The sequence below is a fragment of the Mytilus californianus genome, unplaced genomic scaffold, assembly GCF_021869535.1.
Source record: "Mytilus californianus isolate M0D057914Y unplaced genomic scaffold, xbMytCali1.0.p SCAF_4, whole genome shotgun sequence".
Lineage (NCBI taxonomy): Eukaryota > Metazoa > Mollusca > Bivalvia > Mytilida > Mytilidae > Mytilus > Mytilus californianus.
In genome coordinates, this window is record NW_026262690.1 from 101,240,962 (window position 1) to 101,256,129 (window position 15,168).

General features: G+C 32.6%; 1 protein-coding gene and 1 long non-coding RNA gene across 2 annotated transcripts in view; one reads left to right on the top strand and one right to left on the bottom strand.

Moving 5' to 3' along the window:
• Positions 1-15,168, bottom strand: part of LOC127699036 (uncharacterized) — a 316,114-nt gene that overhangs the window by 235,357 nt on the left and 65,589 nt on the right. The gene's annotated exons all lie outside the window — the stretch shown is intronic.
• LOC127698929 (uncharacterized) overlaps positions 1-15,168 on the top strand; it is a 500,671-nt gene that overhangs the window by 58,260 nt on the left and 427,243 nt on the right. The gene's annotated exons all lie outside the window — the stretch shown is intronic.

Below are 15,168 nucleotides of genomic sequence, written 5' to 3' on the forward strand. Positions count from 1 at the left end.
ACTTAAATATACATAATTATTGAAATTATTTTTAGTGTTACGGGAATACTGCTAGTGAAGACAATATTGCACATTTTTCATTTTTTTTTTGTGAAATTTTGCATTAAAAAATATCGTTAACAAAAAATTATTAAATTTGCATCTGAAAGACCATATAGAATCTAGAATACAGCGAATTATAGTATATATTTGAGGACATTTAGAAAATAGTCCTTGTGTGAAAAAAATGAACTAACGGATAAACGAGCAACGGCATACATACATGTACCATTACGAATTATAGAGCGTATAGAAAGTTACCACATACCTATACAAGATTTGAAACAAACTGAAGATGAACATATAGGAAAAGTGCGGACGCATATTAGCGCCGAGTGATTTAACTCAAGATTCATGCTTGAATAAATACCAAAGAGATATAAATTAATTATTATTTTAATTGGCAAAATAAAGGCCACGGCTCACAAATTTATCAAACATTATCATCAATAAAGATGAAACATTATAGCATGATCATGAATCACAAATGATCAAAATTAACACATTAGCGTGGATCACTGTTGATCAGTTATAATATTAGAATGGATCACGATTGATCAATTAAAACCTTAGCATGGATCACGATTGATCAATTATAACATTAGCATGGATCAAGAATGATCAATTAGAACCATCTGTACAAAAAGAGCACTTTATCATTACTGTCCATTTATGAATACTGACATTGACTTTAAAAATACTGGCCCTGGGAACAGAAGCTCAGTAACGGATATTATAGTCCATTATGTGAACATGGTGCAAGATTGTTGGCGTTGTGTCGCTTTACCGCCAATCTTCTTCAGATAGTCCTTCAAAAAAATTAGTTGATTTTTAAGAGAATGAAAATGTTCATTGATCCAACGCTTCTGTGTCAAAATATTTCAACATTTGTCCATTAGTTAAGGTGTAGAAAGTTCAATTATAGAATAACGATCAAAATTTGAACGGAATATAGCTAATTAAATCTCTTCTTGAGTCATCTTGGAATTTCTACACTTGGTGAGCCTTGACGAATCATCATACAACATTGGGTACACGGAAATAATATATGTCCATAAAAACCTGAAAAATAAATCAAAACAGCAGCAGTATATCGCCAAAATACACATTTTAAAATCAAGAGGTGGGAGGGTGGGTTTTTCTTTTAAATTTTTAACTTTTGCCTTATTTCGAAAAATTTTGCATGATTTCGCAAAGTTTTGTGTTATTTGGCAAACTTCACGAAATTTTACTCTTCGACACATAGTCATGGCATAATAATGAGTAAGAAATTACTACAACGACATTTGAATAAACTGAAGGAAACCAACGAGTTATAAAAAGCTATCTTGTCGTTAATGTAGCAAAATTTATAACTGATTTACAAGCTTCTGAAATAAGTGGAAACATTTAAAATGCCTTGATCAAAGGTTTAACCGTTGATCAAGAAACTGTTCGATAAATTATGCTTATAAAAGAATCCTAAAGTGCTAGGGGAAAACGCATATGAAGGAGATTGAAATTGAATGGTAGAATGAACTTTAATACTGGACCAAATATTATAAGATAAGTGCTTTTCTTCTGCTAGGTTTTGTTTTTACACCCGTCAAATACATATTATGGTATAACATAGTACGTCCGTCCGTTCGTCGACATTTAGTATCATCACTCAAATTTATGTGAACTTATCAAGAAACTGTTCGATAAATTATGCTTACAAAAGAATCTTAAAGTGCAAAAACGCATAAGAAGGAGATTGAAATTGAATGGTAGAATGAACTTTAATACTGGACCTTATATTATATGATAAGTGTTTTTCTTCTGCTAGTTTTTTTTTTACACCCGTCAATACATATTATAGTATAACATAGTACGTCTGTCCGTTCGTCATTATTTATTACATCCTAGCTCCTTGGTTCTGAGCCGGATCACCCCTGCCAGATCACCCTAGCTTGAGTTTCTTTGTTCTACATGCTTTCCTTTGTTCTGTAAACTGAATGTCGGAACCTCCTCAGAACCAACCTTAATTTACGGTAAAAACAACAATACCTTACCAGAACAAAATTTTCAAAGTAAATTGAATGTCGGTACCTACTCAGAACCAACCGTTATTTACAGTAAAAACAACAATACCTGGTCAAAACTAAGTTTTATAAGTAAACTTTATATTGGTACCGCCTCAGAACCAACCATTATTTACACTAAAAACAACAATACATTGTCAGATACAAATTTCTTAAGTTAATTTTATGTCGGTTACACCTCAGAACTAATCGTTATTTACAGAAAAAACAAAAACAATACCTGGTCAGAACTAAATTTTCTAGGTAAATTTTATGTTGGTACCTCCTCAGAACCAATCTTATTTACAGTAAAAACAACCAAATTTTGTCAGAACTAAATTTTAAGTAAACTAAATGTCGGTACCTCCTCAGAACCAACCTTTATTTATAGTAAAAACAAACATACCTTGTCAGAACTAAATTTCCTAAGTAAACTTTATGTCGGTACCTCCTCAGAACCAACCTTCATTTACAGTAAAAAAAAACATGATACCTTGTCAGAATCAAATTTTCTAAGTAAACTTTATGTCAGTCTATCCTCAGAACCGCCCTTTATTTTCATTGAAAACAACCTTGTCAATACCAATATTTCTCGGTAAAGTTTATGTCGGTACCTCCTCAGAACCATCCTTAATTTACAGTGAAATCATTAATGCCTTGTCAAAACCAAATTTTAAATGTAACTTTTATGACTGTGCATTCTCAGAACCAGCCGATATATAGAGTTGAAACAACAAGACCTTGTCAGAACTAAATTTTCTTAAGTAAATTTTATGTTGGTACCTCCTCAGAACCAACCTTTATTTACAGTAAAAACATTTATACCTTGTCAGAACCTTTGTTTAAGTAAACTTTATGTCGGTACCTCCTCAGAGCCAACCTTTTTTTGCAGTAAAAACAACAATACCTAATCAGATCTGATGTTCTAAGTAAACTAAGTGTCGGAACCTCCTCAGAACCAACCGTTATTTACAGTAAAAACAACAATTCCTTGTCAGAACAAATTTTTTTCAGTAAATTTTATGTCGCTACCTCCTCATAACCACCCTTTTTTTCAAGATAAAAACCATACCTTGTCAGAACTAAATTTTTATTTTAGTAAAACTTATTTCCAGTGGGGTCCTTTTATATCGAGACTTCCAGTTTACACCAAGGGTTGATACATAGAAAATACAAGCACAAATCATTTAGAATTTATCACAGATAAATGGTCAAAGCCCCAGTATAATTAATAAAAAACAAATTCACTATTAAAGATGGATTTAAATTTTCCATCAAAATTTTTTTCACCTGCACTTTAAAATTATATTTTTTAGAGCAACTTTTAATCATGTCTGGTAACGAATTCCAGTCTTTTATTCCATTATAAAAGAAAGTGGTTGATTCACACCCTTTAATTCCTGGTATATAAAAGTTTTTACTACTAGATCTTGTATTGAAAGATGTTTCATTTTTAACAAAATTAGTATGTAAATAATTTGGGCATATATTGTTAAAAATGTTAAAAACATGATTGAGTCTTAGTTGTTTGACTCTATTACTAATATTTAAAAAGCCCAATTTCTTGAATTCAATATATGTCACACTCTTTCTGGGATGTAATTGCAGAATAAATCTCACAATATTATTTTGTGCCACTTGAAGTTTATTCTTCATTTGTTTTGATATACCTTCATACCAGCATGCACATGCATAGTCAAAATGACATTGAATTAGGGAAGAGCACAATGTTTTCCTAGATTGAAAATTTAGACACTCTTTGTTTCTATATAAAAATTTAAGCCTTTGATTGACTTTTTTCACTATAGAGTTGACAATAAAATCACCAGTTAGAAACTGATCAATTATTATTCCCAAATATTTTACAAAAGTTTTGGATTCAATATTAATACCATTACAGGAGATAGCAAAATCACCCGGTATTAAAGACCGAAGTTTTCGACCAGGACCAAAAATTATACTCTCCGTCTTTCCCAAATGTAAGGACAATTTATTGTCAGTTAACCAATCATGGCATGATTCCAGCATTCTGGATAATTTATGCGAGATGACCCCAGGGTCTATATGGGAAAATAAAATTGCAGTATCATCTGCATATATCAAAACTTTACAATCTGAGTCGATGCTAGTTTGAACATCATTGACATAGATCAAAAACAAAAGTGGACCCAGTAAGCTACCTTGAGGGACACCACATGTAATATTACACACTTCTGAAATCATCCCATTTACACTTACAACCTGTTTTCTGTTTGTTAAATATGACTCAAACCAAGGTATAGATCTAACCCCAATTACTTCTAATTTGTCACATAATATCTTGTGATCTACTGTGTCAAATGCCTTCTGTAGGTCTAATAGGACCATGCCTGTAAAAAGACCTTTGGCTGTTTGAGCTTTAATGTGATCTATCAAGTGAATGAGACAAGAATCAGTTGAATATAAACTTCAAAATCCTGATTGAAACTCAAATAATAAATTATTTGAAATCAAAAATTTTTCAAGTTGCTTATAGGCAGCTTTTTCTAGAATTTTAGAAACAATACTTAAAATGCTAACAGGCCTGTAATTTTCAGGCTTAAGTCTGTCATTTTTCTTAAATAGGGGCTTGACCTTAGCCATTTTCAGATCGTCAGGTACCGTACCCTCAGAGATAGATAAATTTATCAAGAAAGTAATGGGTATTTTCAGAATTGGGGCTGCATCCTTAAGAAACCTTGCTGGAAAACCATCTAGGCCCATGCTCTTACTTATATTTAAACTGCATAGTTCTTTATACACAAACTCCTCTGCTACATGCTTTAGGTTAAAAAAAATATCTGATTTCCTTCTCTGAACATAAAAGGATCTAACAATATTTGTAGTGGCACTATATAAACCCTTTGCAGTTGGTAGTTTGTCTACCAGTTTTGCAGCTATAGTTGTAAAAAACATGTTAAAATTATTTGATATTTTTTTGTTATCGTGACAGTTTTGCCCATCAATATTTAATACTATATTAGGATTTGATTTAGGATCTTTTTGATATCCTAAATTTTTAAAACTTTTCCAAAGTTGTTTTGGGTTATTTCAATTTTCTTCAATTTCACTGCTGTAATAGTCAGATTTTGCAGTTTTGCATGATCGTTGAACATGATTTCTAAGTTTACTAAACTTTTTGAAATCTTCAGGATTTTTAGAAGTCTTAAAATCAGATAAAAATTTGTCTCTCTGTTGAATATCTATCAAAATTTCAGCTGACATCCATGTCCGAATGACAGTCGTGGTATAGGTGAAATAAGCAAATAAAGTTATTATTCATTCCCCAAGTTAATCTCGGAGCAAGTATTTTAAGTCAATTTTATTAAAAAGACACACACACACACAAACCTATATATACACAAATGTCATTATAAAGGTGTGGGGAAAATTTCCCTCGTATATGTACGTATGTTACTAACAGTGTCAAAATCAGAAAGTTGTTAAACCCTATTCAAATATTTATATTAGGAGTCTATTTCATAAACTTAAATATACATAATTATTGAAATTATTTTTAGTGTTACGGGAATACTGCTAGTGAAGACAATATTGCACATTTTTCATTTTTTTTTTGTGAAATTTTGCATTAAAAAATATCGTTAACAAAAAATTATTAAATTTGCATCTGAAAGACCATATAGAATCTAGAATACAGCGAATTATAGTATATATTTGAGGACATTTAGAAAATAGTCCTTGTGTGAAAAAAATGAACTAACGGATAAACGAGCAACGGCATACATACATGTACCATTACGAATTATAGAGCGTATAGAAAGTTACCACATACCTATACAAGATTTGAAACAAACTGAAGATGAACATATAGGAAAAGTGCGGACGCATATTAGCGCCGAGTGATTTAACTCAAGATTCATGCTTGAATAAATACCAAAGAGATATAAATTAATTATTATTTTAATTGGCAAAATAAAGGCCACGGCTCACAAATTTATCAAACATTATCATCAATAAAGATGAAACATTATAGCATGATCATGAATCACAAATGATCAAAATTAACACATTAGCGTGGATCACTGTTGATCAGTTATAATATTAGAATGGATCACGATTGATCAATTAAAACCTTAGCATGGATCACGATTGATCAATTATAACATTAGCATGGATCAAGAATGATCAATTAGAACCATCTGTACAAAAAGAGCACTTTATCATTACTGTCCATTTATGAATACTGACATTGACTTTAAAAATACTGGCCCTGGGAACAGAAGCTCAGTAACGGATATTATAGTCCATTATGTGAACATGGTGCAAGATTGTTGGCGTTGTGTCGCTTTACCGCCAATCTTCTTCAGATAGTCCTTCAAAAAAATTAGTTGATTTTTAAGAGAATGAAAATGTTCATTGATCCAACGCTTCTGTGTCAAAATATTTCAACATTTGTCCATTAGTTAAGGTGTAGAAAGTTCAATTATAGAATAACGATCAAAATTTGAACGGAATATAGCTAATTAAATCTCTTCTTGAGTCATCTTGGAATTTCTACACTTGGTGAGCCTTGACGAATCATCATACAACATTGGGTACACGGAAATAATATATGTCCATAAAAACCTGAAAAATAAATCAAAACAGCAGCAGTATATCGCCAAAATACACATTTTAAAATCAAGAGGTGGGAGGGTGGGTTTTTCTTTTAAATTTTTAACTTTTGCCTTATTTCGAAAAATTTTGCATGATTTCGCAAAGTTTTGTGTTATTTGGCAAACTTCACGAAATTTTACTCTTCGACACATAGTCATGGCATAATAATGAGTAAGAAATTACTACAACGACATTTGAATAAACTGAAGGAAACCAACGAGTTATAAAAAGCTATCTTGTCGTTAATGTAGCAAAATTTATAACTGATTTACAAGCTTCTGAAATAAGTGGAAACATTTAAAATGCCTTGATCAAAGGTTTAACCGTTGATCAAGAAACTGTTCGATAAATTATGCTTATAAAAGAATCCTAAAGTGCTAGGGGAAAACGCATATGAAGGAGATTGAAATTGAATGGTAGAATGAACTTTAATACTGGACCAAATATTATAAGATAAGTGCTTTTCTTCTGCTAGGTTTTGTTTTTACACCCGTCAAATACATATTATGGTATAACATAGTACGTCCGTCCGTTCGTCGACATTTAGTATCATCACTCAAATTTATGTGAACTTATCAAGAAACTGTTCGATAAATTATGCTTACAAAAGAATCTTAAAGTGCAAAAACGCATAAGAAGGAGATTGAAATTGAATGGTAGAATGAACTTTAATACTGGACCTTATATTATATGATAAGTGTTTTTCTTCTGCTAGTTTTTTTTTTACACCCGTCAATACATATTATAGTATAACATAGTACGTCTGTCCGTTCGTCATTATTTATTACATCCTAGCTCCTTGGTTCTGAGCCGGATCACCCCTGCCAGATCACCCTAGCTTGAGTTTCTTTGTTCTACATGCTTTCCTTTGTTCTGTAAACTGAATGTCGGAACCTCCTCAGAACCAACCTTAATTTACGGTAAAAACAACAATACCTTACCAGAACAAAATTTTCAAAGTAAATTGAATGTCGGTACCTACTCAGAACCAACCGTTATTTACAGTAAAAACAACAATACCTGGTCAAAACTAAGTTTTATAAGTAAACTTTATATTGGTACCGCCTCAGAACCAACCATTATTTACACTAAAAACAACAATACATTGTCAGATACAAATTTCTTAAGTTAATTTTATGTCGGTTACACCTCAGAACTAATCGTTATTTACAGAAAAAACAAAAACAATACCTGGTCAGAACTAAATTTTCTAGGTAAATTTTATGTTGGTACCTCCTCAGAACCAATCTTATTTACAGTAAAAACAACCAAATTTTGTCAGAACTAAATTTTAAGTAAACTAAATGTCGGTACCTCCTCAGAACCAACCTTTATTTATAGTAAAAACAAACATACCTTGTCAGAACTAAATTTCCTAAGTAAACTTTATGTCGGTACCTCCTCAGAACCAACCTTCATTTACAGTAAAAAAAAACATGATACCTTGTCAGAATCAAATTTTCTAAGTAAACTTTATGTCAGTCTATCCTCAGAACCGCCCTTTATTTTCATTGAAAACAACCTTGTCAATACCAATATTTCTCGGTAAAGTTTATGTCGGTACCTCCTCAGAACCATCCTTAATTTACAGTGAAATCATTAATGCCTTGTCAAAACCAAATTTTAAATGTAACTTTTATGACTGTGCATTCTCAGAACCAGCCGATATATAGAGTTGAAACAACAAGACCTTGTCAGAACTAAATTTTCTTAAGTAAATTTTATGTTGGTACCTCCTCAGAACCAACCTTTATTTACAGTAAAAACATTTATACCTTGTCAGAACCTTTGTTTAAGTAAATTTTATGTCGGTACCTCCTCAGAGCCAACCTTTTTTTGCAGTAAAAACAACAATACCTAATCAGATCTGATGTTCTAAGTAAACTAAGTGTCGGAACCTCCTCAGAACCAACCGTTATTTACAGTAAAAACAACAATAACTTGCCAGAACCATATTTTCAAAGTAAACTGAATGTCGGTGCATCCTCAGACCCAACCGTTATTTACAGTAAAAACAACAATTCCTTGTCAGAACAAATTTTTTTCAGTAAATTTTATGTCGCTACCTCCTCATAACCACCCTTTTTTTCAAGATAAAAACCATACCTTGTCAGAACTAAATTTTTAAATGCAGCTTTTATGACTGTACATTCTCAGAACCAGCCGTTATATACAGCTGAAACAACAATCCCTTCTCAGAAAAAATTATAAGTAAACCTTATGTCGATACTCCTCAGAACCAACCTTTATATACAGTAAAATAACAATTATACCTTGCCAGAACTAAATTTTTCAAAGTAAACTGAATGTCGGTACCTCCTCAGAATCAACCTTTTTTTTACAGTGAAAACAACAATACCTTTTCGTCAGAACAAAATTTTCTCAATAAACTTTATGTCGGTACCTCCTCCAAACTAATCTTTATTTACATTAAAAACAACAATACCTTGTCAGAACTAAATTTTTTAAGTAAACTTTATGTCGGTACCTCCTCAGAACCAACGTTTATTTACAGTAAAAACAACAATATCTTGTCAGAACCAAATTTTTTCAGTAAATTTTTTATCGGTTCCTCCTCAGAACCATCCGTTATTTACAGTTAAAACAACAATACCTGGTCAGAACTCAATTTTCTATGTAAACTTATGTTGGAACTTCCTCAGAACCAACCTTTATTTACAGTAAAAACAACCATACCTTGTCAGAACTAAATTTTCTCAGTAAACTTTATGTCGGTACCTCCTCCAAACTAATCTTTATTTACAGTAAAAACAACAATACCTTGTCAGAACTAAATTTTCTAAGTAAACTTTATGTCGGTACCTCCTCAGAACCAACCGTTTATTTTCAGTAAAAACAACAATACCTTGTCAGAACCAAATTTTTTCAGTAAATTTTTTATCGGTACCTCCTTTTATAACTGTACATTCTCAGAACCAGCCGTTATATACAGTTGAAACAACAATCCCTTCTCAGAACAAATTTTACAAGTAAACTTTATCTCGGTACCTCCTCAGAACCAACCGTTATTTACAGTAAAAACAACAATACCTTGTCAGAACCAAATTTTCTCGTTAAACTTCATGTCGGTACCTCCTCAGAACCAACCTTTATTTACAGTAAAAAAATACAATACCTTGTCAGAACCAAATTTTTTAAGTAATTTTTATGTCTGTACCTTCAGACAACCATTCGTTATTTACAGTAAAAACAATACCTTGTCAGAACTAAATTTTCTAAGTAAATTTTATGTTGGTACCTCCCCAGAACCAACCTTTTTTTACAATAAAAACAACCATGCCTTGTCAGAACTAAACTTTCTAAGTAAACTGAATGTCGGTACCTCCTCAGAACCAACCTTTATTTACAGTAAGAACTTCAATACCTTCTCAGAACCAACCTTTTTTTTTATAGTAAAAACATCAATACCTTGTCAGAACCAAATTTTAAATGTAACTTTTATGGCTGTACATTCTCAGAACCAGCCATTATATACAGTTGAAACAAAAATCTCTTCTTAGAACAAATTTTCAAAGTAAACTGAATGGATGTACCTCCTCAGAATCAACCGTTATTAACAGTTAAAACAACAATACCTTACCAGATCCAAATTTTTAAAGGAAACTGAATGTCGGTACCTCCCCAGAACCAACAGTTTTTTTACAGTAAAAACAACAATACCTGGTCAGAACTAAATTTTCTCATTCAACTTTATGTCGGCACCTCTTCAGAACCAACCTTTTTTTCACAGTAAAAACAACAATACCTGGTCAGAACTAAATTTTTTATGTAAACTTTATGTTGGTACCTCATCAGAACCAACCTTTATATTTACAGTAAAAAAAAAAAATACCTTGTCAGAACCATGACATTCTGTATGTTCTCAGAGGGGTCTATTTTAAATATCTCGATTAAGGAAGGTAGGCCTGGGTTAGATATGTTATTCTTAAAAGTCACTGCTACATGTACGGTATGTTTATACAAGTCATATTCATTTATTTAAACTAAATTTTTTGTCGGTACCTCCTCAGAACCAACCGTTATTAATAAAAATTTACAGTAAAACAACAATACCTGGTCATAACTAAATTGTATATGTATACTTTATGTTATAGTACCTCCTCAGAACCAACCTTTATTTATAGTAAAAACAACCATATCTTGTCAGAACTCAATTTTGAATGTAAATTTTATGACTGTACATTCTCAGAACCAGCCGTTATATCATACAGTTGAAACAACAATCCCTTCTCTGAACAAATGTTCTCGGTAAACTTTATGTCGATACTTTCTCAGAACCAACCGTTATTTGCAGTAAAGCAACAATACCTTGTCAGAACCGAATTTATATAACTAAACTTTATGTCGGTACCTCCTCAGAACCGACCTTTATTTTTAGTAAAAACAATCATACCTTCATGCCCTTGTCAGAACTAAATTTTAAATGTAGCTTTTATGACTGTATATTCTCAGAACCAGCCGTTATATACAGTAAAAACAACCATACCTTGTCAGACCTCAATTTTGAATGTAAATTTCAGGCGCGTAGCTGCCTTTACACAAAAAATCATTTGCTTGCACATTATTTTCACAAAAAAAAATATTCTGAAATTGAATAACGAATGAGTAGTAAGACAGGTCAACCGGGCTAACTATCCAGCTGACATCCCAAGTCGGTATTGGAAGCGAACCTTGTATTTCTCCTTTCTTGACTATTTCATTGAAGAACTCACAGGACGTTTACTGGATACTTCTGAACCTTAATTTATACCTGCATGTTTGGAATCTTTGACAGCAGAGTGTATAGACAAACTATACGAAACATTTAGACACGACTTGACGGACAATCAAGGAACATTCAACTCTGAGGTAAAGAGATGGCAGAGACGCTGGTCGGGTCCAGATGTTATAGAGAATCTCTGATGTCGTCTCTAGCAGTGACTAATAAGGAACTATATCCTTCAATATTTGCAATCGTGTTAATTCTATAGTTACAATGCCAGTAACTTCATCAACTACTGAATGGTCATTTAGTGCATTTCGGCGACTAAAAACTTATCTCCGTTCAACCATGGTACAGGACAGACTATCTTCGTTGGCGTTCATACATGTTCACAGAGAAATGAATATCGACACCGAGAGAGCTCTGCAATCATTTGCCTTGGCAAAAAATAGATGTATGGACTTTGGATATTAACTATACTATAAGTCTTACATGCAGTATTAACATTTAATAGTACAGGCTCAATACATGCAATAACCTTGAAAACATCTTAGATTTATATCCCTCACTTATAAGTCAAGACTTAAAAGTCGCCGTTTGATTTCGTATTTCCATTGTCCGTTCGTCTAAAAGACTATTAATTCACCTTGGGTATCTGTGTCCCAAGTGACCTTCAACCGTTGTCGTAGAAACCCCTCCCTCGATTCGAAAATGACCGTAGTGAGAAACGCTACGGTCGGGTGTCTTGCAAGAAGCAGGACCTGCTCACCCTTCCGGAACACAGGAGGTGCGACATTTTATTTCAGGGTTCGTGTTTTTTCATCTGTATTTAGTTTTCACTATTTAATGTTTTTGTTTGTTCTTTTGTGTCTTATCTGTTCCCGGGTTGGCCATGTGTCCATTGATTGCACTTCTATTGATAAACGCCTCGGTGGACTTGTCGACTGATCTTCCCGTTTTATAAAATTTATTTTATATTTGAAAACAACCATGTTAATAAGGAGTAATGTGAATTTCTTAAGCATGGCATACCTGGAAAATGACCGAAAAATGATAATTTTCTGCATAAAAAGGTCCCAAAAATTTTTCTCAATAATACAAGTCTTATGTTTGCACTTTATTTTAGGCCAGCTACGCCCCTGAATTTTATGACTGTACATTCTCAGAACCAGCCGTTATATACAGTAAAAACAACCATACCTTGTCAGAACTCAATTTTGAATGTAAATTTTATGACTGTACATTCTCAGAACCAGACTTTATTTGCAGTAAAGCAACAATACCTTGTCAGAACCGAAATTAAACTTTATATCGGTACCTCCTCAGAACCAACTTTATTTACAGTAAAAACAATCATACCTTCATGACCTTGTCAGAATTAAATTTTAAATGTAACTTTTCTGACTGTACATTCTCAGAACCAGCCGTTATATAGAGTAAAAACAACCATACCTTGTCAGAACTCAATTTTGAATGTAAATTTTATGTCGGACTGTACATTCTCAGAACCAGCCGTTATATCATACAGTTGAAACAACAATCCCTTCTCAGAACAAATGTTCTCGGTAAACTTTATGTCGATACTTTCTCAGAACCAACCGTTATTTACAGTAAAAACAACAATACCTTGTCAGAACCGAATTTATATAACTAAACTTTATATCGGTATCTCCTCAGAACCAACCTTTATTTACAGTAAAAACAACCATACCTGGTCAGAACTAAATTTTCTGAGTAAACTGAATGTTGGTACCGACTATAGGACGGTACCTCCTCAGAACCAACCGTTATTTACAGTAAAACAACAATAAATTATCCGAACTAAATTTCCTAGGTAAACTTTAGGTCGGTACATTCTCAGAACCAACCGTTATTTACAGTACAAAGACCAATACCTTGTAAGAACTAAATTATCTATGTAGACTCTAGGTTGGTTCCTCCTCACAACCAATCGTTATTTACAGTAAAAACAACAAAACTTTGTCAGAACCGATTTTTTTATCGACTTTAGGTCGTTACCTCCTCAGAACCATTTTGTTTATTTGAGACACGAAACGTACCATGCTCAGTACCAACCATTATATACATTACATTCAACTGTATATACCTTGCAAGAACCAACTTTTGTACTTTTTTAGGATCTCAATGAAAATGAATGGGGAATGTGTCTATGGGACACAGATGATGTCCCCGGCCCGCTTGTATATAGATCTCAAAAACAGTCAAAGTGACGCTACCCAATTTCGTACTTGATCAGAGTTTTGTGGTAATAAGCATTATGTATAAGTTTCATAACATTTGGTTGAGGCAAACTTAAGTTGGAGAACGGAAACGAAAATTTTAACAATTTTCCATTTGTAAAGGGCATAACTCTAGAAAGGTAAAAGTGACGCCACCCAAATTCAATCTTGATCTGTGTTTTGTGGTAATAAGCATTGTGTATAAGTTTCATAACATTTGGTTGGGGGCAAACTAAAGTTAGAGAGCTACTATTTGATTTTTATGGGGGGGGGGGGATTTTTTATTAGTTTATCCTGACATTTTTTACATAAATTGTCATCCTGCCTTTTTTTGCCAAGCTGCTCACCCTGCCTATTTTTTTTACTCAAAACTCTTGTCCTGCCTTCTTTCTTCAAATTTCATCCTACCCCCCCCCCCCCCCCCCCCCCATACAAATCAAATGGTAGCTCCCTAATAATATAAGTCAAATCCAATCATTATTTACAGTAAATTATACACCCTGTAAGAACCTACTTCTGTATTTAAAATGTAGGACGAAACCTCCTTAGAACCAACTAATATTTCTGGTAATTCAACAAAACCTTCTCAGAACCAAATTGTTTTCATTATTAAAAATTGTTACCTCCTTATGACCAACCATTTTTTTACTTATTTTTGAAGTGAAAATTCAGCGGTTGCGATGCTCTATATTGTCAGTTTTCACATACTCATTTTTCAAGTTATGTAATGAGTTAATGAAAAAAAATTTTAATTGTTAAATATACAGCTAAAACTAAGCAAAAATGGATAGACGTACAAATTTATCGAGAAGCTATTTTCCCTTATAACAGCTGTATAATGTGACATAAATGTTTTAATTTGTTTATCTTACCGACTCCCTATTCCATATTTAAGAAAACAAGTGTATTCGAAGAAAAATTGTACGTGTAAATTCGGACAAAAATATTTAGAAAGAAAATTAACCAAAGATTAAGAAACTAATTGTATAATATTCATATTTTATTGTAGGATACACTATCTAGCACATAAAACCAAATTGAAATATGTCTCTTGGGACCAATAGATCATGAAGTGTAAATAACAGATGTTTCTAATATATAACTGACAAAGATAATAAAATATAAAGTTATCTAATTAAGGACGCATCTCAAAACATTAAATTTTACATACTGAACCCAAAACACCGGCTAACATGCAATTAATGAAGTCTTTAATTTCTATACTTTATCATTAAATCAGAGACATTGTAAAAACTGAAAGTGTATATAATCTAAGACTACTGTGTTATAGTAGTCTCAGATATAATATATGTCTCCGAGTAGATCAATATATATGTCGTGATTATTGGTGTACATTCAGGTCATAATTGTTTGTCGGTAATTAGCTAACAACTGCTGCGCATGACTTTTGAATGGTTCTGGAGACGTATTCCGGTGCTGCATTTGTACGGTTCTGTGCTCGTACCGGCTGCCGTATATTGATGCTCGC